Source organism: Myodes glareolus, chromosome 4 (genome assembly GCF_982192425.1).
Source record: "Myodes glareolus chromosome 4, mMyoGla1.1, whole genome shotgun sequence".
NCBI classification, from domain to species: Eukaryota; Metazoa; Chordata; class Mammalia; order Rodentia; family Cricetidae; genus Myodes; species Myodes glareolus.
In genome coordinates, this window is record NC_142029.1 from 54389675 (window position 1) to 54412558 (window position 22884).

Genomic DNA, 22884 nt, shown 5'->3' on the forward strand with positions numbered 1-22884 from the left:
CATCAAAGCTAGGACCTATTTTCAGTGTGCCCAAGTCTTTGTCCCGGGTTCTTTTCAATAGAACCACATGATTCTTGTGTGGCCAAGAGCAATGAAGTCATGCAGCTGTTCTCAAGGGAAACGGGGAATCAGCTTTCTACATGATATTCAAGAACAAGAGCTGAGCCTCTTTTGTGTGAACGGTGAAATGAGATGACTCAGTACACAGGGTTACAAAACATTTCTGTGCATGGTTCTTTTTCTTTGTCAATTATAATTTAAACCTAAATTCTCCCTTTTTACTAATAACTACTATTTTTATTACATATAACAAGAATTAAGTAATGAACTGGGCTAAGTGATTGTAAACCTATAATCTTCTCAGCACCCACGAGACCAAGGCAAGAGGACCACAGATTCCGATCAGCTTGGGCCACACAGTTAGTTCCAGGACAGATATTTTTAAAAGGTAAAGAGTTATAGTAACCAATAAGTCCAACACTGTCATGAGTGTATGTATTAGTAGGGTTAAGGCAAGGCAGAGCTGGGGTACTGCAGAAAGTACTGTCAATACAACTACTGACTTTCATGGTAAGATCATGAAATATTAGAAGAGCTGAAAACATTTCAAAGTGGTGAAAATTGTTGGAAAATAAAGATAAATTTAGATGCCTGCACTTCTTCTACAGCACTGATTGTTTTTGTTTGTTTTCAAGATGGTGTTTCTCCAGTAGCCCTGGGTGTCTTGGAATTCACTCTACTAACATGGTTGGCCTTGAACTCAGAAATCTGCCTACCTCTGCCTCCCAGCATGCACCATCCAGCCAATTCTTAAAGTCTTCTGATGTTTACTCTTTCTAGTAAAGTACACATAGATTACACAAAATTATATACTGATCCCAATTCTGCACATAAATTCAAGGAGTTGGTGGACATACACCTCATTCACAAGCCCATTTTTGGACTTTTTACAGGTCTACAGGTTCTGAACTAATAACTTCAACTATGCATATTCATGCGTATAACAATTTGTGTGTGTGTGCACATGTGTTCCGGTGAGCACATACCAATGTGTGCATACATTTGTGTAAGTATGCACATGTAAAGGTCAGAGGTAACACTGAGTGTCTCCTTTAATCAGACTCCATTTGATTTGTTTGTTTGTTTGTTTGTTTGTTTGTTTTGAAGCAGGGTTTCTCACAGTACCTTGATCTCTCAGATCTGGCTTTGCTAGCCAGAGGATTCTCCTGCCTCTGCCTCCACAGAATGAACAGCCATGACTGGCTTTTGAATGAATATTGGTAATCTAAATTCAGGTCCTCGTGCACATGCAGCAAGCACTTTACCCACTGAGCTATCCCACAGGCCCTCCTCAACATTTTAAATGGAAACACTTCCTATGGTAAGACATCAACAGGCAGATATGCTCACATACAACCATAACAACAGGTCTACTGACTAATGTACCAGTAGAGTTCCACGGCAAGAAAAGTGAAGGGACAAATACTTCAAGCATGAGCCCTGACAATGATTGTCCTGTGTGGGCAATGGTTAAGCTGAGTGGCCATGGAGTAAGGGGAGGTATCTACACCTTTCTGACTTGGGCCTGACCAACATTTCTAAGGTCTTGACTTGAAAAGCAAATCTTAATCTGTCACTTTACTTCTGGACATACTTAGTGTTTTCTTTTAGACTGATTAGCTTGCCCTCACAGCAACACTCACTGCTTGGAAGTAGGTTCTATAAAGAATTAAAGCAGTAAATTACACAGGTTAAACATCTCGCTTTTCACCAAACAGACAGAACAACAAACAATAACAACAGACACCTCGACACCTTGAAATTCGTCTACTCTGACTTCTTCTTTTCACAGATGACAGTGCTGGCACCACACTCTTGTTTCCTAATGACACAACATGGTCACCATGAATTCCGGTCTCTATCAGGATGTAAGAGGTAAATATTAGAACACCTTATGTTTACTTTTAAAACCAGAGAGGCACCAGTTTAGCTTCATGAATATTTAACAGATACATGTCAATAGCTTGGTAACCAGGTGCATGTGGTTGATGATTTTATGACAGAAATGGCTAACGGGATGCCCCAGGAAAGGAGAACACATTCCATAAGGAAAAGGCTGGGGGCAAGAGAGATGGCTCACTGCTTGCTACTATTTCAGAGGGCTAGAATTTGGTTTCCAAGCACCACTTAGGGCAGTTTACGACCTCTTACAACTAGTGCCAAAGGATCTGATGCCCTCTTCTGGCCTCTGTGAGCACCTACACACACACACACACACACACACAAACACACACACAAAGTTGGAAAAAAGGTTATATTGTGGTCCATCACTCATTCATTCTTTCATCTTTTTCTGTCTCTGTCTCTGTCTCTCTCTCTCTTTACTTTCAGTATTTGCAATTTTCTGCAGCTTATATATGCCTGGGAGAGATTGTGCAATCTGGTTGATATTTAAACTGCCTTCACTAGATGAGCAAACAGCTTTCCCTATGGTAGAAAATGAAACAAAAGCAAATTATGATTATGTATTAGGCAAAAATTTCAAAATTATCAAGATTATTCAAAACACTTTAAATTCAGCCATTGGTGGCAAACATTATCCTGTGTATATATGTACCATGAAGTATTAGTTAAGGAAACTATAAAGTCCTTATCATTAGCAATACATTTTCAAGGTCATAATTTTTAGTTATTTTATGGGTATGCACTTATAGGCCACATCACACATGTGGAGGTCAGAGGGCAACTTGCAGAAGTCAGGTCTCTCCTTCCAGCATGTAGATCCTGGGAAATGAACTCAGTATTTCTGGTTTGGTGGCAAACACTTTAACTACTGAACCATCTTACCAGAACACATTAAGCTGACCATGAGTAAAGTAGTAAATTTAAAATATATACAGGTTGGACATTCTGTGTCAAGAATGCCTGAATCTCAGATTCTGAACTGTTTTGGATTTTGGAATGTGTGTGTGTGTGTGTGTGTGTGTGTGTGTGTGTGTGGGTGGGTGTGGGTGTGTGTATAGTGAGCTATCAGAGAGAAGACCACTTTAATAAAACTTATTTATTAGAAGGAGCATGGCCTAGTATGTGCTTACTGAAGAGGAGAGGTAAGAAGTTCAGAAGGCCTGCGGCTTTCTAAACTGTTTTTAAGGAAACAGTCTTTCTGAAAACTACAGCTGGTTTTCCCAGAAAATCAATGAATGGTGAAATTGTTTTTAAGTAAGAATGCTGTCTCCATTTTAATCCTGGATTTTTCTAAGAACATTTTTAGATTTACTTATTTAACTTTATGAGTATGATTGTTCTGCCTTCATGTATGTTTGTGCACTACAGGCCTGCAAGGCTCACAGTAGGACATCAGATCCCATGAACTGGAGCTGTCAATGGTTGTGAACCACCACGTGGGTGCTAGGATTTGCACCCAGGTCCTCTGCAGGAGCAGTGGCTGTGCCTAACAACTGCGCCATCTCTCCAGCTCCTAACTCTTGTTCTCAAACATAAATTCATCTGTGTTTCAGATGTACCTTATTCATGAGAGCATGAGTATGTTTCATACAACCTATTGCTTGGAAACGGTGTGCGCCCTCATGTTTTTACTGATGAGGGAGTTGAGAAATTGCAAATGCCTGGGGGTCGTTATGAGAGACTTCGGGGGGGGGGGGAACAGTTCAGTCATGTCTTTACCAGTTCACAAAGTTCCCACTTTGTAAAGAAATATGAATCCTTGCACCATTTGCCTCTGTGGTTTGCTGGACTCTTCTGCCCCATGGGGATAAGAACTGCATCCAAAACATTTGGAAGGAGGGGAAAGGATAGCAACCTTGATTTTTAGAAGAACATGATCAGAAACAGCCATGATCTTTCTCCAGTCTTCTAAGAACCCACAGAAACACAGAGTTTGAGATTAAAATCAGCACTTAAAAGGAAGAAAGCAGGCCAGTCCTCAGCGGAATACTTGAGAGCTAGGGATGTGTGTGCATTTTCAGCGCCCGCTTGGCCCCCGTGCTGCCCCAGTCTCAGAGACTCCTGTTACCAGGATCCCAGCAACAGAACCCTTTCCTGCAGGGACTGTGGGTCCGAAGGATGTGGACTTTTTCAAAAGGCTTGATAAGGCTACACCACGAACAACATTTGTAGCTACGCAAAGTAACCTAATAAGGGTCATCAAATATCATGCTTTGGGTGGTAAGACGATCTAAACTGAGGATCATAAAGGAATGTTATCCCCCAGCTCCACAAGAACACAATGGAGCGACTGGCTGGTTCATTATGAAAAGAGCTGCCCAAGGATGTGGCCTTTGTTGAAGTCTGGGCATAACATAGGAAAAGCAATTTAGGCTCCAAAGAGAGCTCTGAGGAAGGCTTGGCTTGGTTTTGTTCTGTTTTTTAAACTATGTGACATTTTTCTATGGCATTCACTTTCTAGGACTAGTTGGTCATAATGAGTTTGTTTCCCTAAGAAAAGCCACGGAGTAACTCGACACTGTCATTCATACAGAAATGCTTTAAACGTTTTGCCCGCGTCCCAGAGCAGAACAGGTTGAGTCCTAACGGTACACCAAGGTGTAAGTGTTCAAGGTCACTGCACAGAGGACCATGCTCGACTTTTGAAAGGCTTCTCCGTTTTGAGAATGCACAAGCCCTTAATTCTTTGGCGCTGGACCTATTCAAATCGCCAGTTGTATCGCTTTCCGAGTTTCCTTGGCATGCATCATTCAAGACCGTCTTAGCTTTGTGTGCGCTGGGAACTGCTCGATTTCTGCTTTAGAGAGAAAACAGTCCAACCCACAAACCATCTTAAATGACTAGAGTGAAAGGTGGCAGACTCACACAGAAACTGGTTAGAAGGAAACTCTTTCTAAAAGACAGATTGTTGTCCCCAAGTCAATGCAATGCTGAAATCCTCAAGCAAGAACATGATCTCCTGTTAATTCTGGCTCTTCAAGATTTAGAAGCGCAAAAATGAGAATTTACTGCCGTTTAGAGGCTCTCTTCACTGCCCAGGTGCACAGACACAACACTGCATCACTAACAATGCCCTGCCCTCAGCTTTAAAAAACAAAACAAACAAACAAACAAAAAACATAACTGTAGAATCTCTTCAGAGAAAAAAAAAAAAAACAGGAGTTCTGCTTATCCACAACAACATTATATACAGTAAGAGTCGATTCACTGACCTGAAAGAATCAGGCTTAAAGCAACAGTACACAGAATTTCTGGGAGGCAATACCAAGTGGATATTGAGTTACTTTAGCCCTTCTCAAATAGTTCATATCCATTCCTGAATAGAAAATCAAAGTCTACTCAAGAATTATGTGCAGTTTTTAAATCCAACCCTGCACAGACCAAAGACCTCCTTTCTTATCAATTTTGGAAGACACAATCAAGAACTGTGTGGCCATCACACCAAAGCTATCATTTGTATTGATTATGTAAAGTCACCCCAGAGCAAGGAAGAGTTTAGTGAGAAAATCAGAAAGGCTGTTTTGCTCAATTTAACACTCGCACGGAAACACAGCAGCCCTGTCTGGGATCGCTGCCCCTGGCAGAGGGAAGAATCTGCACACATACCTGCTTCCTGCTACCGAGGGTCTTAGCGCCTGGCAGTTGGAGGGCCAGAGAAACAAACCCCGAAGATTTAAAATTCAGTCTCTCTGAGCTGTGCCTGTCCTTGGATAACCATCCGCCAAAGACAGTGTTTGACCAAAGAAAGCAAGCAACTTACTCTGCACCGAAACGAATGTTCTGCCTACTACTATAGATTTTAATCTCAAAAGAATTTGGCCTAGGTAGAAAGGTCAGCCTGAAACATAGGTGTGGCTTGGAGCTGTAGATGTCATCACTATGTCTAATCTACTATAGTTAGAGTGTTTAAAATATATTGTGAGACCTCACCTTCCCTCAGAGAGTGAGCTCATCCAGACTTTGAAATGGGACTGTCCTCTGAATTTCTGTATTATTTTTTATAAATATTCCTTTGTCACTTTAATCGTAAATGCCAATATTTTTGAATCATGCAAAGGAAATCATTAAGCCTTAATTTATGTTTCCTAGAAAGAATTAACAAATTGTGTTAAGACAAAAAAAATGATAATAATAATAATAATAAAAACCCTAACTCCAACTCACTGGACTAATTTCAAACAAACATAAACATTGTCTTTAAGCAGGAACTGGAAACATTACACCACCTATGCAGTGTTATGCTAGGGAGAGCATCAAGGGTCAGAGTCCAAGTCTACTTTTAAACTGGCCTAAGAACAGTTTCCTTATCGACTTTACAACCCATATTTATGGTGTGGTGGCAGCACATTCTGAGGAGGAAGTCTAAAATATCTTTTATAATGCCTCCATAAAAAAAATAGATGTTACAAAACAGCTTTACAAAGTGAAAGAAAAAGTAATTTTGAAATTACAAGCAACTTTAAAACAAAAGTTCGTATTACATGTACTTCTAGAATTTCATGGACGTGAATGTAAAATTCGAGACATGCAAACTAACCTGTGGTGACAGACAGCAGAGCAACTGTTGTCAGAACACAAGGATGACCGAGGGATACATGCAAAGGGACATGAGGCAACTTTCGGTAGCAATGCACATGCTGTGTGTTTCTGATCGTGGAGAATTTATGATTGCATACACCTGTCAAAACACAGCTACCTGCCACTCACTGGGGATACAGTCTACTATTCCTACAGTGTGCCTCGATGAAACTACACACGCGCACTTAAATAAAGGGAGGTTCTCTTCTATAAGGCCACAAGCTGGCTGAATAAAAAGAGTCGGGTAGAATTCCAAGTGACAAATAAGAGGAAATATGTTCTGTCTGGGTCGCCCAGAACCACTCCAGGAGAGCATGGGCCCTAAGACAAACTCACCAGTCTCCAATACAGGCTCAAAGTGTCGGGGGGCAGGGGGACTGAGGATTTTGTCTTTAGGAATTCATAAATGAATGAAAAATGCAGACATGGCTGCTTCAAGGTATGGTTGGGGAGAAAGTTTTATTGTAGGTAGGAGGGCAAGCACAGTCATGTGCATATAGAAGGGTCCAAACTGAAAGGGGTCAACAGACTGAACCCAGTCACCAAGAGGAGAGGTGGGAGAGCGAGAGAGGAAGAGAGGAGAGAGGAGGGGCCGACAGAGGACCAGAAGCCAAGTACGCCAAGAGAGAAAGTAAGAGAACCAAGAAGGCATGTAGCCAAAATGGCTGGGTTATACAGGAGAAAAGAGACTGAGGAGCAGGGAAGTGAAGCTCTGGGGCTGGAGTGATGTAGGATGGGGGTGGGGTTCGCCAGCCAGCCAGGAGGACTCTCTAACAGGTACTTGTGAGTGGGGAGGGGGGGGGGGAGACTGGCAACCAGAGCACTCTTTGATATACTAAATAAGCACCTCAGCCATTTGTCCTGGGCTTGAGATTTAACAAGAAATAGAAAGTTGGATGAATTAACCATTCTCACACTAAGAATTCCATTATTTCATGTACCATTTAGAAAACAGACCAAGAAAGGGTAATAGTAGGGCAGAGTAGGTCAGAAGGCAGCGCTCCGGACACGTGAGCTGTGAAAGAGGATATAAACTGTACTGGCTAATTATGAAAACCTAACATAAGCTAGACTATCCCCTCCCGTTGAGAAATGCCACCAACTGAGCAGGCTGTGAGCAAGCAAGCCTAGAGGGTCTTTTCTTAACTAGTGATTGATGTGGGAGGGCCCATTGTGGATCGTGAGCTCTATAAGAATGCAGGCTGAGTGCCAGGTGGTGGTGGCACAAGCCTTTAATCCCAGCACTTGGAAGGCAGATGCAGGTGGATCTCCAGTTCCGGACCAGCCCGGTTACAGGGCAAGTCCAACAGAGCCAGTCAGGGCTATATAGAGAAACCGTGTTGCAGAAAAAGAAAACTTCCCAGGAAAGAAAATGGGGAAGGAGGAAGTATGCTGGACAGACATTATGTACTTTTATGAAAAAGTCCCTATGTTGTAGATACAATGATGCGTGCAATGACTTTTTTTTAATTAAAAATTAAGGTCCTTTGGTTATGTGTGTATCTCAGTGGTCCAGTACTTGCCCAGAAAGTAGGAGTCCCTAGGTTTAGGGGAAAAAAAAGAAAGAAAAGAGGGGGCCAGAGAGCTGGCTTAGCACTAAGGGCAGTTACTGCTCTTGCGGAGGACATGAGTTCGGATTCTAGTGCTCGCATCAGATGGCTCACAAATCACATGTAACTCCAGCACATACAAGCACAAACTCACATGCAGATATACACACGTTTATGCACATATAAAAGTACAAGAATGTCTTTTTTTCAAAGGAAAGAAGAATTTTTGTGTTATTAAATCCCTTTTGAAGACATCTTTCATGATAGCTCATACAGTCTAATGGCACCATGATCTATCAAAGCCTTCATGTTGGTACCAAGGTGATTTCAAATGAGTTTGCTCTTAGAGACATTTCAGCAAGCATCCTTGAACAGAGACAGGACGGGGAATGAGGGACAAAGCTCTGACCAGCTTCTCAAATACTGTGTACCATTCAGTGTCTGCCCTGTTGAAGAAGTGTTGTGGACAGAAAGATGGGCGTCCTAGGACCGCCACTTCTACTGTCAATACTTACTGTAAGTCCCAGCCAAATTTCCAGAGGAAATACAATGGCTTCATCTCAGAGAACATGTAGAAAGGCTGGGTATGGTGACCTGCGCCTGTACTTCCTGCTGTTGGGGAAGCTGGGGAGGGAAGATCACTTGAGGCCAGGAGCTTGAGGCAAGCCTCGGCAATACCAGAGACACTATCTCAAAAGTAGCAATAGAAGCCAGGCGTAGTGGCACAAGCCTGAAACGCCAGTTCTTGGGAAGTGGAGACACAAGGACCAGAAATGCAAGGTCCTCCTTGCTATCCAACAAGTTTGTGATCAGCCCACAGTACACGATACGTGACATCTTTTTTTTTTCTACTTGGTTTTTCACAACAGGGTTTCTCTGTAGCTTTGGAGACTGTCCTAAAACTAGCTCTTGTAGACCAGGTGCCTCGAACTCACAGAGATCTGCCTGCTTCTGCCTCCTGAGTGCTGGGATTAAAGGTGTGTCCTACCGAGCCATTTTAGGGTTGACAAGAGACTTGGCTCTAGAGGGGATCCCAGGTGTCCATGGGGATGTCCCCAGCTAGGTCCTTGGGCAGCAGAGGAGAGGGTGCCTGAATTGGCCTTGTCCCACTACCACACTGATGATTATCTCGAATATCACCATAGAATCTTCGTCCGGCGACAGATGAAGATAGAGACAGAGACCCTCATCAGAGCAATGGACTGAGGTCCCAAGATCCAGTTGGAAAGCAGAAGGAGGGAGAAGATGAGCAAGGAAGTCTGGACCGCGAGTAGTTGGTCCACCCACTGAGACAGTGTGCCTGTTCTAATGGGAGCTCACTAAATCCAGCTGGACAGGGTCTGAATGAGCATGTGATCCACTGAACTCTCTGAATGTGACTGAAAATGGGGGCTGACTGATAAGCCCTTGATAAAGGCATTGGGACTTGTTTCTACTGCATGTACTGACTTTTTGGGACCCTAGTCTATTTGCATGCAAAGCTTCCTAAGCCTGGATGTAGGGAGGAAGGCCTTGGACTTCCCACAGGGCAGGATTCCCTGCCCTCTCTTAAGGAGGGAGGGAGAGGGAGGAGAGTGAGTGGGAGAGCGGGAGGGGAATGGGAGGAGGGGAGGAAGTGTAAATTTTTGAATGGCAAAATAAATAAATAAATAAATAAATAAATAAATAAATAAAATACAATTAAAAAAAAAAGGTGTGCCCCACCACCACCCGACGGTACACAACATCTTATCTCAAAAATAAAAAATAAAAAAATAAAATAAAACAAAACTACTGCTAAAAACTGTATAAAGCAAAGTGATGCCAATAAGGCCAAGTATATAATGTGGCTTTAACTCGAATATTCGAGGGAACCATAATCTCAATGATCACACTGTATATTAATTACTAGAAAACAAAACTTCTGTGTTAAGGGCTGACGTGATAGCTCAGCAGGTAAATGTTGTTTGTCACCAAGCCTGATGCTTAACAACCTGAGTTCAATCCACAGAATCCCCCATGGTAGAAGGAGAGAATCAGAATCGATCCTTGCAAGGTATCCCCTGGCCTCCACACTCTCTTACCCCACACATACACAAATTCACGTTCAAATGTTTTTTCTTCCAAATCTGAATCAAAATTGTGTATGTAACTCAAATATTTGGCAAAACAAGAGCATTTAGAACCTGTGTGATTGCATCCCCAGGGTAGGAGCCTCGTCTTTTAATCTTTGTAAACTCATATGTATATATGTATACATATATATGTGTGTGTAAACACACATGTATAAATATATGTTTATATATATATATATATGAATAACGATACACACACAGTTGGAGGGAGATCTGTTTCTAAAAGCTTTGTTACAGTGTCTGTAAGAATATTTTCTGTTGTGTGTGTGTGGTTTGTGATTGTGTGTGCATGTAGGCCAAAAGTTGACATAGGACATCTCCCTCCTCATTCTTTGAGGCAAGGTCTCTCACTGAACCCAGAGCTCACACGTCTGCTAGACTGGTTGGCCAGCAAGTTTCTGGGATCTGCCTCTCAACATCCCTCAGCCCTAGCTTTGTAGACATGTGCTGCACACCTGTTCTTGATAGGGTCCTCAGGCCCGCATAGGAGACACCTTACTCACTGAGCCATCTTCACAGCTCTCCGTGTCTTAAAAGTCATCCTTGGTCTAAAACTTTTAAGGCATCAAGGTAGTAGGTAAGAGTTTGGTACCCGGTAACAGCAGCAGTTTGTAAATTTGTCGGGCTCTATACTTACAGTTTATGACATTGTCTGAATGTCTTTGTTAATTAAAGTTTCAAAAACAGGAAAAACTTTTCAATGCCCTTGCCCTCAATATTTTTTAACTAAGTAATCTGGTAGAATATGAATTAACATAATACTCAATAAAGTAAGAATTGGAAACCTCATCTTTAACAATCCTAGTTTTACTTATATTAGACATTTGCAGCAGAGTTCTTTTGACAGAAATGTTCTAAGGAAATAAAACATATATCTCGCAGAACTTGGATAGATATGTAACACTATTTAAAGTTATTTTAATTCAATGCTTCATCACAGTTCAATTAGTGATTATTAATATCGACCATATCCAATATGCTGCAGGGACTTCCCCAATGCTGCAAAGAATGGTGGAGGGAGACATAGAACTCAAAATCAGCCTTTGGAAACTGGCAGACCACAGAGATTCTGATCATCTTAATTCAGCAATTAGAAAAAAACAAATGCCATCTTTTTAACATCTGAAAAAAAAATTCCCTTAGAATAAGTAGGTGTCGAACTTGTGAATATAATGCACACGGGTGGCTGGAAGGAAGGGCAGAATAAGTATCTAAGGAACATGACCAAAGGTGCATTGGCAGGGGAGCCCATGGCAGGCGACAAACACCTGAAAGCAAGTACACTGTCTGTAGGAGTGTGCCTACTTCAATCACAATGCTTTCCCTGAACCTATGTGTACCATAGAAGCAGGCACAGCGTAAATGATCTCCCCTTCCTACACGGAGGTAAGGGATGCTGCAGTTCCGCCTGACTTTAAGTCTCGAAACAGCTCTCTTAAACTATTGAAAGCCTGGCCCAGACATGATTTTAATTTAAAAAAAATATCTAGTTAAGTCACGTTTTCTTGTTTGCTTAAGATTTTTTTTTCTTATATGGAGAAGGGTTTTTGCCTGTATGTAGGCACTTGTACCACATGCATGTTTGGTGTCTGTGCAGGCCACACGGAGTCAGATCCCCTGAAACTCAAGTGGCAGATTGTAGTATGAGGGCCGGCTTGTTGGGGTTTCCATCCCGCCCGGTACCCCAACAGCCGGCAAATCCCAAAGAGAAATTACACACAGGACTCCATAAGGTTATAAACTGATTGGCTCATTAGGTCAGGCTTCTTGTTAACTCTTATAACTTATATTAACCCATTATTCTCATCTATGTTAGCCATAATGGCTCAGTACCTTTTCCAGCAGGGGCAGCTTACATGTTGCTTCTTCAGTGATCTGCGCAGGAGTGGCTGAGAGAGAGCTTCTGCTTCCAGAATACTCCCAGTCTCTTTGCTCCACCCTACTTCCTGTCTGGCTTTCCCACCTATACTGCCTGCCTGGCCAATCAGCGTTTTATTAAAATATGATTGACAGAATACAGATAATTCTCCTGCACCATTTCCCTCTTTTTTTTTTAAACAAAGGAAAATACCCATAATCCATTTGTTGGGAATGTGGGCGTAGTATTTCAGGCTACTTCCTGCTGGTTGGGGGTGCTGATAGTCTTAAGGGGACCTAAAGAAAATTTAGAGTTATAATCAAGTCATGACTGGAGTATCCTGTGAGTCTCGATCATCTCAGGCAGCAGTCTTGGATCAGTTCTGGATGTAGACCTCTGTCATCTGGGCCATCTGTTCCTATCGGAGATTTTTCAGGTGGCCTCCCTTGGTCAAAGGTGATTATTCTTAACTCTGAATAAATCCAGAGTCTCTCGTTTTCTGTGGAAACAAAAGCAAAATCTCTTCTCCAAAGTAACATACCTTTTGACTTCAGTTTTGAAGCCAAGGTATTTTCAAAATTCCTATCTTGGGTTAGTTCAGCAGCATTTATAAACAAAAGTCTTTTAGCAGTTGTTGCTCCTTCCTCAGCAATCAAACAATTTAAAGAGAGCATAAAAGCATACAGTATGAAGATTCTCTGTGCATTTTCCATCTTTATGTGGCTTTATTTTAACCTCTATTTCTTTTATTTTTACTTTTACTTTTTGAGACAGGATCTTTGTATATCTTTGTCCTGGAATAACACTGTAGACCAGGCTGTCTTTGAACTCACAGAGATCCTCCTGTCTCTGCCTCCCCAGTGCTGGGATTAAAGGTGTATGCTACCACACCTTGAACTCACAGAGATCTGTCTCTGCCTCCCAGGCATTGGAATTAAAGGTGTGCACTACCACACCTTGAAGTCACAGAGGTCAATCTCTACCTCTGTCCCTTGAAGTCACAGAGGTCAATATGCCTCTGTCTCCCAGGCATTGGGATTTAAGGTGTGTACCACCACACATAACCACTCTCTTTTTACTTTAAGAACTTTAACTTTTATCCTGCATTTATTTGTAACACACTATAAACCATTTAGAGGTTTTCTTCGTCTTTGAATCTCTCTTTACTGTATATTTTTCTTTTTCTGACCACATGAGCCATTAATTTACTAAGCAATATGGAGAGCTGTGGCTTTGACGGCTAGATCCAGCTCATTCCTTAGCTTTTCAGCCTCAAGGCTGAGGTACCAGCCAGAGCTGTGTTCACTGCCACAACTCTATGGCGTTTCAAGGTCCTTGCCAGCAAGCAAGCTGCAGCATTCTGCTCACAGACTACACTCAGTCGGACTGCCTGCCTAAAAGAGTCAGAGTTTGCCCTGGCAGGACGGCCCAGAAAGACAGCATTTTAAAATAGCGCAGCTTTTTTCCTGCTACGGCTGAAAACCGAAAAGCATGCATTCAGCTTTTCATCAACACCGTTTAAGTGCTTCGCGGCAGGACCTCTTAAAAGAGCTGCAAGGTTTTGCAGCTAAAGCTGAGTCAGGAAGCCTCTCTCAGATGAGAGCGCTTGCTTGCCTCTAGCAAGCAAAGTAGACCTGAGAAATTGTTGCCACCAAGAAGCCATGCTTTACTCTATTCTTTTCCAAGCTTTCTCAGGCTTTCTGTGGATTCAGTTATCCACGTCTGGGCGCCATATGTAGTATGAGGGCCGGCTTGTTGGGGTTTCCATCCCGCCCGGTACCCCAACAGCCGGCAAATCCCAAAGAGAAATTACACACAGGACTCCATAAGGTTATAAACTGATTGGCTCATTAGGTCAGGCTTCTTGTTAACTCTTATAACTTATATTAACCCATTATTCTCATCTATGTTAGCCATAATGGCTCAGTACCTTTTCCAGCAGGGGCAGCTTACATGTTGCTTCTTCAGTGATCTGCGCAGGAGTGGCTGAGAGAGAGCTTCTGCTTCCAGAATACTCCCAGTCTCTTTGCTCCACCCTACTTCCTGTCTGGCTTTCCCACCTATACTGCCTGCCTGGCCAATCAGCGTTTTATTAAAATATGATTGACAGAATACAGATAATTCTCCTGCACCAGCAGATGGTTCGTGAGCTGCCCCTGAGGGTGCTGGGAACTGAGCCCAGGCTGCCTGCAAAAGCAGCAGGTGCTCTCATCAGGGAGTCATCGTCTCCAGCCCATTATCACTTTTGATTAACATTAATGCTCAGCGCTCATCGGAAGCAATAATCACTACTGTCTTCCTTGTCAAAAGAGGTAATATGTCAATATTAGGCAATAAAATACCCTGAAGATACCTCTAACATCATCTGCAGGATCTGGACATAGACCTGGGACTTTTGCAGCAGTTGGTAAGGGAAATGTGCCCTGGTTTATCTATGCAGGTCCAAGAGTCTTTCAAATCAGAGGAGGAAAGAGATTCAAGTGTAGAGAAGCTTGACCTGTTATCCCTACCTGTGAATATGCGAGGAAGGAGACCTGAGTGAAGGGGCGCAGGTGGCCTCCAATGCTGGGAATAACTCTGGAGTTTACATCCAACATGAAGGGGAACCTCAGGTCGACGACTTCAACCAACATTGGAAATGAGCCCTGAAATGCTCCTTCACTTGACCCCATAGAAAGATTACAGTCCTGCCCAATATCTTAACTTTGCCTTGTGAGATCTAAGCCAGACTCCTGACCTACGTACAGGAAGGTAATAAATTTGTATCAGTTACACTGCTAGATTCGCAGCAATGGGGGCAATTGAGAGAGTTAATACAGACTCAGGCAGTTTTATTCCAGAATCAGCAGATTGTATCACCTTGGCCTTGGACTGATAACAAGAGAAAACAGCAATTACGTGGAGGCCTGGGAGGTGAGAGCAGGACAAGATGTCTAGGGAGAGGACCAATGTTGTCTTTACAGTTCTGCTTAGACAAAATTTTCACTCCCATCACATTACGTACAACATAGGAGCACTGGTTTGGGGCTAGAGTGATGGACAAGGACCTATGATCAATCCTCAGCACAAAAAGAACAACAATCCTCAGCACAAAAAGAACAACAAAAAAACAACTTATAAGTTAGGCAAGGATTAGTTTGGCATCTTAAAAAGACAAACAAAAATGTAAATATTCATGAGTTTGCCGATAATGCCAAGCAGAGGCCTTTATTAAAGACAGGGACCTGAGTTGGGCAGTGGTGGCACACGCCTTTAATCCCAGCACTTGGGAGGTAGAGAAATGTGGATCTCTGTGAGTTTGAGACCAGCCTAATCTACAGAGTGAATTTCAGGACAGGCTCCAAAGCTGTAGAGAAACCCTTTCTGGAAAAACAAAAAAGATGGGAACCCGGCTAAGACTTTTGTCTTATTCTCTTTTTTTCCCTCCTGATTTTTCAGGACAGGGTTTCTTGCCCTGACTATCCTGGAACTCACTCTGTGAACCAGGCTGGCCTCGAATTTACAGAGATCTGCCTGCTTCATCCTCCCAGGAACTGGGATTAAAGGCATGCGCCACCACCACCCAGCCTGTCTTATCCTTCTCAGTGGATTGTCCCTGCTACCCTGTCAGTTGGTACCATTCTCATTACAGTCCTAAGAACAGACAGGGGTGATAAGAAATGCAGACTCCTAGACCCCAAAGATTCTCCTTCAGAAGTTTTAGAGCAGGGCCAGGAATCTGAACAGGAACGAAATTTGAAAATTCTAAATTTTGTCCTCTAATAAATAGATGGCAATGCTGAGGTACTCCTGTTTTCTCCCCCAATCACCCGAGACCTAGGCTCCTCTGAGAAAGACTCAAAAGGCAGCTCTGGTCAGAGATCACCCAGAAGCTAGCCCATCTAAGAGCAAACTAATTGGTTAACTGTATAGCTTTGGCATGAGCAGATCTGATTCTGCTCTGACCACTCAATGTGCTTTGGGCAATTCACATTATTTTCTGTGCCTCCGCCTTCTCATTTGCATTAGAGAGGTGAAAACCTACCAACCAGTAGTGTTGCTATGGCAGCTTTAGCACTGCAGTCCTTAAAGCATCTAAGTACAATGATTACCAACACACTGCACTTCCACGTTTAGATGAAATCTGAGCAAAATAAGCATTTTGAAATCTTTAGTGTTTTTATTCCTATAACAGAATCTAGAAAGATGAAATATTTAGTGGAAACAAATATCAGCTTCCATCCTGAACAACATGGGATATATAGATATAGATATAGATATAGATATAGATAGATACAAGAAGGGTTGCATAATTTTATTCCAAAGCTCTAAAATTTTGGCTGAAACAAAAAGATATTTTCCTTAATCACAAGTATCTAGGAAGTCTACCTTTTGTTTTGACCGTTTGGATCTTAAGTGCCAAACTCATGGGTTGCAGAGCCTTCCAGGACAGGTGATTTTATTAGCTAAGTGGGTGGGCCTCCATTCTGATTAGAAGATGGCTGAAAGCAACCTGATTTACTCACAGTTGCAAAGCAAGTTAGAGAATCTCAGCTGCCAGGTGCACACGAAGCACATATCTAATCAAAGTCACTGGACATACCCGATCATTAACACTGAAATGAACAGGTGCAAAAGCAAACAGCACAGCAGACGCTGGAACACTTAATAGGACTGTGGTTAAACGACGTGTCGCCGAGGTCACAACTAGAAAGATGAATGTGACTAAGATTTAATATGACCATTTAGTGATGGATTTGTGATGTAATAGATGCCAGGTCCAAAGCAGCTCCCCAAAATGGCAAGGCTGGTGAGAGGGCTCTAAACAATGTCCCAGCCCGATAAAGTAGAAGGCTTGTCATTGGATAAACTGAGGCCTAAAGTCGGGTTTCTGTTAACCAGGAACTTCCCTTAATCCACCCACAAAGGTTAACTACCTTAGACAAGGACATCCAGTTCCAGGTCAATCTAAAGAGCCTGTATCAGCTCAAAGACCTTCCACAATGCTTGGCCATCATATAAAATCTTCTTGCTTTCCCACCATTTTTCTCCTTTCTGCCCCTGAGAAACAGGCTTCGCAGTTTGATCCCCACAGAACCTTTCTTCCTAGCTGTGGAGTGGTCTAGTTCCGTGGTTTTACAAGGCCCTTACTTTTCATAGATAGTTCTGTTTCCCCTCTGTACCATTTAGCATTGTCTCTGCTTATGTTCACTGTGTCAACATGACACAAGCTAAGTCATCTGAGAGAAGGGAACGTCAATTAAGAAAATGCCTCCAGAAGACTGGGCTATAGACAAGCCTGTAGCTATAGACCCACTCTCAATCTGTGGGTCAAGACCCCTTTGAGGGTCAAATGACCCTTTCACAGGGCTCGCCTAAGACCATCAGATAATACAAATATTTACATTACGATTCATAACAGTAGCAAAATTACAGTGTTGAAGTAGCAATGAAAATAATTTTATGGTTGGGAGTCACCACAACATGAGGGACTGTATTAAAGAGTCACAGCATTAGGAAGGTTGAGAACCACTGGTCTAGGGTGTTTTCTTAATTAGTGACTGATGGATCCAGCCTCTTGTGGGTAATCCTATCTCTGGTCTGGTGACCTTTTGTTCTACAAGGCACCAGGCTGAGCAAGCCAGAGGAAGCAAGCCAGTAAGCAGCACCCCTCCACGGCCTCTGTATAGCTCGTCTCCAGGCTCCTGCCCTCTTTGAGTTCCTGTCCTGACCTCCTTGGATGATGAACAGTGTTGTGGGAGCATAAGCCAAATAAACCCTTTCCTCCCCAAGTTATTTTAGGCCATGGTGTGGCAGTACATAAATAGTAACCCTGAGACAATTACTCCGGCAAATTTTTCTCTCCTTCATTCTTTATAGCAAAAGACAGAAACGTCGAAAGATAAGAAACTTGAGTTGATGGAATTTTCAGTGGTCCGTTTGTTGAGACGGGGTCTCACTGTGTGACCCCAGCTGACCTGGAACGCCCTATGTAACCCAGGGCTGATCCTTCTTTTCACGTTTCTCAGTGCTACACTACACACATGTGCTACCGTGCCAGGCTCCGCAAACACATTCAGGGAGAAGCATCAGTAAAGCACCTGAAGAGAATCAGTTCGGAGTACTCATACTAAAAAAATATCCTAGGAGTTTAGCGCAGCATTAGCCTTACTTTCAGAACTGGCAGTCACCAGACTTGCACAGTCTTAAACTGCATATGTATAGATCGATAACAGCTACTTTTCCCACTGCAGACAAAAGTAGCAAGCGGGGAGAGCTTATGTTGGCCCAGTGTGAGGGTACATTCCATCACGACAGGGGCAGTATGGCGGCAGGAAGAGAAGTGATGATGACATTGCATGTGCAGACAGAAACCAGAGACAGATAAACGTTTGTGCTCAGCTCACTTTCTCCCAGACCTCGCTCTCTGGGGTGACGCCACCCAGACATATCTCCTCTCCTGAGTTATAATTGTTAAATTACATGACTTAGTATAAAACACTGAAAGCCTGGCACATAAAGATACCAAATACCGTTAACCCGTTAGCTTAATCATTAGGGCCATCACCTGAAGGACTGTAATGTGAAAGAAGCAAATTTTGATTGTTATTCCTTGGAAGATGTGGCCGTGTCTGGAAACGAAAATCAAATTGCTAAATCAGTCAACCACATTAAAAACTTCATTAGTTTATGGCAAAACTCACTTATAATTGATTAGCACGTTACTATCACTAAGTATTTCAGTTCACTCTTCCATCCTTCTAGGAGACTTATGCCAGAGTTACTAGTTCATGGCCTGACATGATGTAGCTATGGCCCCGGCCAAACCAGCCAACTTCCCCTTTGTTGGTAGTGACCAGGTGTGCAGCTAGCTGGAGGGACTGACCTCTCCTCACCGCGACACAGGGAGATGCTATCCCAATGTCCAGTCAGGTAAGGACTCTTCCCTAAGTCCATCGGTTCTTGCTTTAGATAAACTCCAGAGCCTGGAGTGAAAACCTCAGAACCACTGCTGTCAGACTGTGTCTCTCAGGCCCAACAGCTCAGCCTCCCAGGGCCTCAGCTTCCTCCCCCTTCACAAGGCACTAGTGCAGAGTTCTAGAATTAACAGAAGTTGAGGGCTCGTCCCCAGAGTGCCGGGGAATGGATGTCTCTGGGAGACAGCACCTGACTTCATGACTTGTCACACACAAAACAACACTGTCTGTCACACTCAAAACAGGAGAAAATGTGCCCTTGCCTGACACAAGATTCCCCAGTGACTGTCTCAAAGATAAATTCTGTGACCTACTCTGGTCCTCTTCCAACGGAGTCAAGTCCTTGAAGGAAAGTATACCTAGAGTTCAATTTCTGCTCATCTTACAGAAACAACTGAAGTGCTCAAAGGCCTGAGAATTTTCTACAAATTCTGATGGCTAATTCTGATGATATATTTTTAAATTATACATGAGTTGCTCTGATACTAAAAGCCAATGAATGTCAACAGTTTATTTCATTAAAAGAAAAAAAAACCTTGTTTTTTTAAAAACCAGATAAATCTCAACAGAGAAGCATCCTGCAACCTAAGCACTCTTCCTCAAAAGTCTCAAGACCATCTAAACACAAGGAGAGTATGAGAACTGAGACAGCCACAGAGAGCCTAAAGGCTCAGAGCTAAAAGTAGAATGGGATCCTGGAACAAAGGGTTGAGAGGTAAAACAAAGGCAATAACAAGTGCCCTGTGCATTCTAGTAATAGAACAATATGAGCTCATTAATCATAACTAATATAGAATGCAGCATAAGATGTTAGTAATAAGGCAGTGTGCCAGTGAGGGGACACAGGGAATATGCTGCACATTTGCTTGAAATTTTCTATTTCAAATTTTCTATGAAAATTTATCTAAAAGATAAAGTCTATTAGTAATTTTTAGCATCACCACAATGAGATACCATCTCACACCTGCCATTGTGGTCATAATTAAGGAGACAGATAACAAATACTAGTGAACTGTATTATTTGGAGAAACACAAACCTCTCCCACGGCTGCTAGATACAGCTACTTTGGAAAAGGTTTGCCAGTTCTTTGCAATTACCATGTGACTCAGTATTTCCTCTTCTGGACACTACAAATATCCACAAGAAATAAAAGCAGGGTCTGTAGCGATAACTTAGCAGCTAAGCGCAATGGCCGCACAATGGTTGCTCGTCCAGGGGACCCAGTGCCATATCCCACTATTCACATGGTGGCTCACAACTGTTCCTAACTCCAGCTTCAGGGGGTCCAACATTCTTCTGACCTCCTTGGACCATCACAGGGTGCACAGACCTGTGTGCAAGCAAAATACCCACACGTGTAAAATTTTAAGTTAAGAAATGAAAATAAAGCTTTTCGGTTTTCGGCTCGGAGGAGGCAACGGTGCAACTTTCTTCGGTCGTCCCGAATCCGGGTTCATCCGACACCAGCCACCTCCACCATGCCGCCCAAGTTCGACCCCAACGAGATCAAAGTTGTGTACCTGAGGTGCACCGGAGGTGAGGTCGGCGCCACATCCGCCTTGGCCCCCAAGATCGGCCCCCGGGGTCTGTCTCCGAAAAAAGTTGGTGATGATATTGCCAAGGCAACCAGTGACTGGAAAGGCCTGAGGATTACAGTGAAACTGACCATCCAGAACAGACAGGCCCAGATTGAGGTGGTGCCCTCTGCCTCTGCCCTGATCATCAAAGCCCCCAAGGAGCCACCAAGAGACAGGAAGAAGCAGAAAGAACATTAAACACAGTGGAAATATCACTTTCGACGAGATCGTCAACATTGCCCGGCAGATGCGACACAGGTCTTTAGCCAGAGAACTTTCTGGAACTATTAAAGAGATCCTGGGTACTGCACAGTCTGTGGGCTGCAATGTGGATGGGCGCCACCCTCATGACATCATTGATGACATCAACAGTGGTGCTGTGGAATGTCCAGCTAGCTAAGAAGCAACGAGAGAAAATATTTCAATAAAAGACCATCTGATAACCAAAAAAAAAAAAAGAAAAAGAAATGAAAATAAAGCCAGGTGGTGGTGGTGCATGTTTTACTCCCAACACTTGGGAGGCAGAGGCAAGCAGATCTCCAAGTGTGAGGCCAGCCTGGTCCACAGAGTAAATTTCAGGACAGTCAGGGATACACAGAGAAATTCTGCTATAAAAAAAAAAAAAAAACAGAAAAAAAGGAAGAGATGAAAAACAAATGCATTTTCCTCAAAAAAAAAAAAAACTCTATAAAGGTTCCTAACAGCGTCGTCACTCAGTGGGATTGTGAGTTCAAGCTCCGCCCTGCTCTGAGTTCCTCCATACTGCACAACACAGTGGCTTTTAGACCTGAGTGACTCCGCTGCCTTCATCTGAATACAGGCACAGAGAAGGAAGAACTTCACAGCTTGCTTATGCACACCACCTGTCCTGCATGAATCATGAGGCACAGACTCACGACTTATTGATGCAAACGAAAAGGTTAACACCTACAAACTTATCAAAGTAGACTGAGCACACACAGGCACAAGGGTATTAAAACTGTATCTAGAGGCTGAAGAGATGGCTCAGAACTTAAAGCACTGACTCTCACAGAAGACAGGGGCTCTATTCTCAGCACCCACATGGTAGTTCATAACTGTCTGAAACTCCAGTTCCAGGGGGTCCGATGTCTTCTTTTTATCTCCATAGGCATCAGCAGGCAGGCACGTGTGTACATATACACAGGCCAGCAAAACATTCATACACATAACATGAAATAAATAAATATTGAAAAGAAATAAACTTACTGTGCTTTTTAAAAAGTGTGTGTGTGTGTGTGTGTGTGTGTGTGTGAGAGAGAGAGAGAGAGAGAGAGAGAGAGAGAGAGAGAAACAGGTGGACAGACAGATACCAGGTTCATGTGTTTAATGACCATACCAGAACAACAAAGGGAGTGACATTCTCACCTGGACCCCACAAGAAGAGCACCTCACACTACAATTCAGTATCCACACCAACCTGCCATCTCCACTATTCTGGGACACCCAAAGGCTGAGAATTCCTAAAGGTCTCTAGGGCTTTAGCTCAGAATGGTGCTCTCTAGAAACGCCATCTACCCATCCATCTCTTTGTCTGACAGCTCTCTGGATTCAGTCCTTCATGTCTGCCTCCGTCTCTGCCTCCAGTAGTCCTCTTTGAACTCTGTGTTCTTAATCTGTGTGTCCATGCCTCAAGTAGAATGTACGGCCAGGGTCCTTTGAGTGATTCAGGTTGGAATGGAAGAGCCTGTGTTTGCCAATGGCCAGGTACCAGGAGGAATCAGGACTACCAGGTAAATTGTGGCCAATGAAACTGATACAGGCTGTGAATTTATTATTCAATAAATTCTGACATTGTAGAACGATGCCAAGAGTGTCTGTGCTTCTAATATGACATGCTCGTGACAAATGACTAAAAGAGGAAACTCCAGACAGATTGGACAAGTGGATTTTCAGAGTGATGCAGCCATACAATATGGAATATTACCGCCATAAGTCACGTAATAACATATACTACTACATGGGTGACGCATGACAACATTATGCTATGATAAGCCTGTCACGAAGGCTCACATGCTCTGTGATGGACATAGCAATGCACACCTACAGCAGGAGAATTAGAAACTAACCATCCTGGCAGGAATGAAGATATTATAAGACAAACTCTGTTTCTCCTTTTGGCTATCAGACTATTATTCAAGATTTTGGAATTTCCCCCAGAAATCTCCTATTGGGAGAAGGAAAAGGCTGGGAGTCTGTTGCTAGTCAGAGCCCAGGAGGAAAAGGCTGGGAGTCTGGTAAACCTAGATCTCCTCTTAGGACCTCAA

The 22884-nt window shown here is 43.0% G+C and overlaps 1 protein-coding gene and 1 pseudogene across 3 annotated transcripts in view; one reads left to right on the forward strand and one right to left on the reverse strand.

Annotated features, from left to right (window-relative positions):
- Pls1 (plastin 1) overlaps positions 1-22884 on the reverse strand; it is a 92250-nt gene that overhangs the window by 54650 nt on the left and 14716 nt on the right. Inside the window, exon 1 of one of the 3 annotated variants that reach the window (XM_048452525.3) lies at positions 5572-5747. The exons of the other annotated variants lie outside the window; for them this stretch is intronic. The gene's annotated coding sequence lies outside the window, so the exon portion shown is untranslated. Of the gene's footprint in view, positions 1-5571; positions 5748-22884 lie in introns of those variants that run through there. 3 annotated transcript variants of the gene reach the window in all.
- Positions 20417-21042, forward strand: LOC148122268 (large ribosomal subunit protein uL11 pseudogene; annotated as a pseudogene).